Raw genomic sequence first — 4,459 nt, forward strand, 5'->3', positions numbered from 1 at the left:
TGTAGCATACTATAATTTAGAACAGAGAAAGCTGTATCTCAGAAGAACATCCATATTTTTCAGGAGAGATTTTGAATATATAAAGATATAAGGAGAGATTACTTGTAACAAGCTAGCCTTACCTGGAGCACCCTCCTGTGGCAGTTCTCAGCATGCCAGGCACACTTGCTTCAGTATCCCCTCCTTTAGAGCTGCCCAACACACACACACACACACAAGCTTTGTCTCAACAACATCATCAAGGTAGTACAAGTCAGTCCATAACTAAGAGTCCTAAATAGTCCATATCACACAGTGCATATAATCCTTAAAATCCCATTCCATGATGAGCCACTTGCTAGCATTTTCCACCACACCTCTGTTGCTCTTCAGTCCTCTTTTGTGCCTCTGCCAGGACAGCCATCCAACTGAAGTGCAATTCCCCATTAAAGTGGAATCCCCACAGCCTCTCTGTAAGGAGATTATCTTAAACAGGGGAGCATCCCTCACACCCCCAGGCTCTCCCACTCTTCCTCTACATTCAGTTCTCCAACAGTAGAGATATCAGTAGATGAGCCCCTCTGCTGCTCTTCTGCCTTCAGCCCTGGCTTACCAATTTAGAATAAGTAGGCAACTAGCTCTACTGCTACAGCTGCTTTCAGACAGCCATTTCCCACCAATGGTCTCTAGCTTGGCAGAAGTTAACCAACAAGCCTCTTTTGATGCGGTTATCCTTACCCTTAGCATTCCTCCAGGAAACACCTTCTACTTCCCTCAGGAGCCAAGGCTACCTCCATTCCCCTGGTCTCTGTCACCTTTCAACTACCTTTCCTAACTGACCAATAAACCCTAATTCACAAACTTCCTTACTCATCTAGTGCTTCCTTAGCCAACTCTGACAGAAGGGCTTGCTCACTCGCTGATCCTTTATAGCCCCAAGTAGAACTCCACCCCTTTAATTGGGCCAATTGAGAACACTTGTTCTGGTACAGGAGCACTGGACCTACTTCAATTACAAGAGCTACCTACCCTATGACACTGGTTTTCTCCTGCCCCCTACAAATTATTCATGTCAGGGATGGCAGGGCCTTTCACAGATGAAAGAAATTGTCATGGATGTTCATGTCCACTAACCCCCAGCAATGGGAGAATAGTAACTAAAGACACGTTTTGATGTGAATGTAACAGTAAATCTGCAAAGCTTAATGAATGTCTGCAAAATGAAGTAATCATCAAAGTAAAAAAGCTGCTCAGCAATAACATATGTAATTAAAGATATTGTATTATTCTATTATGTATGTAATTTAGAAGCTCATTAAGATCTTCCTGTAAAGCATTCTCACTTTGTTTACCATTCTTTTCAATCCTGTAAAAGTAGACACAAATTAATTTCTGAATTTATAAAGACACTGAAGTTCTTTCCACAAGAAAAGGCTTGTATCACTTGCATAGGTATAACTCCATTGATTCATGAAAGGAGCATCAGAGCCTCAAGCATGATCCAAAACTCACTAACTTCAGTAAGACAAGTTGGTGAGATATCTTGTATTGGACCAAATTCTGTTGGTGAGAGAGACAAACTTTCAAGCATACACAGGTTTCAGAGTAGCAGCCGTGTTAGTCTGTATCCGCAAAAAGAACCGGAGTACTTGTGGCACCTTAGAGACTAACAAATTTATTTGAGCATAAGCTTTCGTGGGCTACAGCCCACTTCTTCGGATGCATAGAATGGAACATATATTGAGGAGATATATATACACATACAGAGAGCATGAAAAAGTGGGAGTTGTTTTACCAACTCTGAGAGGCCAATTAAGTAAGAAAAAAACTTCTGAAGTGATAATCAAGCTAGTCCAGTACAGACAGTTTGATAAGAAGTGTGAGAATATTTACAAGGGGAGATAGATTAAATGTTTGTAATGGCTCAGCCATTCCCAGTCCCTCTTCAAACCTAAGTTGATTGTATCTAGTTTGCATATCAATTCCAGCTCAGCAGTTTCTTGTTGGAGTCTGTTTTTGAAGATTTTCTGTTGCAAAATTGCCACCCGCAGGTCTGTCATTGAATGAGCAGACAGGTTAAAGTGTTCTCCTACTGGTTTTTGAGTGTTATGATTCCTGATGTCAGATTCGTGTCCATTAATTCTTTTGCGTAGAGACTGTCCAGTTTGGCCAATGTACACGGCAGAGGGGCATTGCTGGCACATAATATCATATATCATGTTGGTAGATGTGCAGGTGAATGAGCCCCTGATGGTATGGCTGATATGATTAGGTCCTATGATGATGTCAGTTGAATAGATACGTGGACAGAGCTGGCATCGGGCTTTGTTGCAAGGATAAGTTCCTGGGTTAGTGTTTTTGTTCAGTGATGTGTGGTTGTTGGTGAGTATTTGCTTCAGGTTAGGGGGTTGACTGTAAGTGAGGACAGGTCTGTTCCCCAAGATCTGTGAGAGTGAGGGATCATCTCTCAGGGTAGGTTGTAGATCTTTGATGATGTGCTGGATAGGTTTTAGTTGGGGGCTGAAGGTGACAGCTAGTGGTGTTCTGTTATTTTCTTTGTTGGGCCTGTCTTGTAGGAGGTGACTTCTGAGTACTCGTCTGGCTTTGTCAATCTGTTTTTTCACTTCAGCAGGTGGGTATTGTAGTTTTAAGAATGCTTGATAGAGATCTTGTAGATGCTTTCTGTCTGAGGGATTGGAACAAATGCGGTTGTATCTTAGAGCTTGTCTGTAGACAACGGATCATGTGGTGTGTCCTGGGTGGAAGCTGGAGGCATGTAGGTATGTATAGCGGTCAGTAGGTTTCCGGCATAGGGTGGTATTTATGTGACAGTAGTGTCCAGGAAATGGACCGCTTGTGTGAGCTCTTCTTCAGGTCTGGGAAATGTACTCAGAGTGTCACAATACAAGGTTAAACAGGGATAGAACAGGAGTACTTGTGGCACCTTAGAGACTAAGAAATGTATTTCAGCATGAGCTTTCATGAGCTACAGCTCACTTCTTTGGATGCATAGAATGGAACACACAGACAGGAGATATTTATACATACAGAGAACATGAAAAGGTGGAAGTATGCATACCAACAGGAAGAGTCTAATCAATTGAGATGCATACTTCCACCTTTTCATGTTCTCTGTATGTATAAATATCTCCTGTCTGTGTGTTCCATTCTGTGCATCTGAAGAAGTGAGCTGTAGGTAGCTCACGAAAGCTCATGCTGAAATAAATGTCTTAGTCTCTAAGGTGCCACAAGTACTCCTGTTCTTTTTGTGGATACAGACTAACACGGCTGCTACTCTGAAACAGGTATAGGTTAGCATAAGTAATTAACACATATTTCAAGGGACCATTCAAAGTGAAGTGGCCAGTTTCCCCCATGACTGGATACTCTCCAGTCATGGGGGAGAAGGAATAATCTGTGGGGAGGGAAGGTTGAATTATAGATTGTTTTAAAAAGCCATACATCCAGTGTCTCTGTTCAGGCCATGATTTTTAGTGTCTAGAAAAGCTATAAATTTAAGCTCACAGGCTTATCTTTTGAAGGCATTGTGCAGGTTTCCTTTGAGAATGGGGACTGAGAGGTCAGATATACTGTGAATGCTTTGTTACGAGTGTTCACCCAGCCTCGATACGGTGTTTTTTGTCATTTATCATTTTTCTGTGTGAGTTCATGTGAGTGTAATGATTGCCTGGTTTAATCCACATAGTTGTTATTGGGGCATTTAGTGCACTGGACAATGTATCCCACAAGTGTCGGATCCATGGATCCTGAAAGGTGTCTTATGGGCAGTGTTAATCATCAGAACAGTGGAGATAGATATGACTACATCTTGCAAAGTCCTCACCTAGTGCTGCCATATAAAACTCCCCAAACCCTGCACCACCTTGCTGCCCTCAGCAGCGTGCTAGTCTGGAGCATTAGCCCAGCCTCTGGAGCCGTCAAAGGGAGATTCACCAAGCCACCCTAGGCCTAGCGAGCCGATACCCAGAGCAGAAAAGCTACCCTGCACCTTTATTATAACGGATGGGGTGAGTGAATGACTGCAATACACCCTGAAATAGCGGGCTCAGTGTAGCAGGTAATCCACCTTAAGAGTCCAGGGAGGAGGCAAATTCTGAGCGAGGATGCGAGTTTATTACCTGCCTGCGGCTCGCGCATTAAGTCGACGTTTCGCTCGCTCCCCTGTGATTGCCCTATGGCTCGCGCAGTGGCTCAGGCTCTCGCACGCGCCCCAGCGAGCTGTGCGAGTTCAGCTCGGGCACAGATCAATGCCGCTCTCTCTCTCGCGCGCGCGCGCCCGCCTGCTTGGCCGGCTGCGTGTCTCGTGCGCGTCCTCGCGCCTTGCGCAGGATTCTCGAGCCACGGCGGTTTAGCAACTGGGCGTGTCTGAGTCTTAACCGTGAGTTTGGCGCGAGCTTGTGAGGGTGACGTGTCCTGCCAGAGACCAATCGGAGAGAGCAGAGGAGGTAGCAGAATGTGC

The sequence above is a fragment of the Gopherus evgoodei genome, chromosome 5 (genome assembly GCF_007399415.2).
Source record: "Gopherus evgoodei ecotype Sinaloan lineage chromosome 5, rGopEvg1_v1.p, whole genome shotgun sequence".
NCBI lineage: Eukaryota > Metazoa > Chordata > Testudines > Testudinidae > Gopherus > Gopherus evgoodei.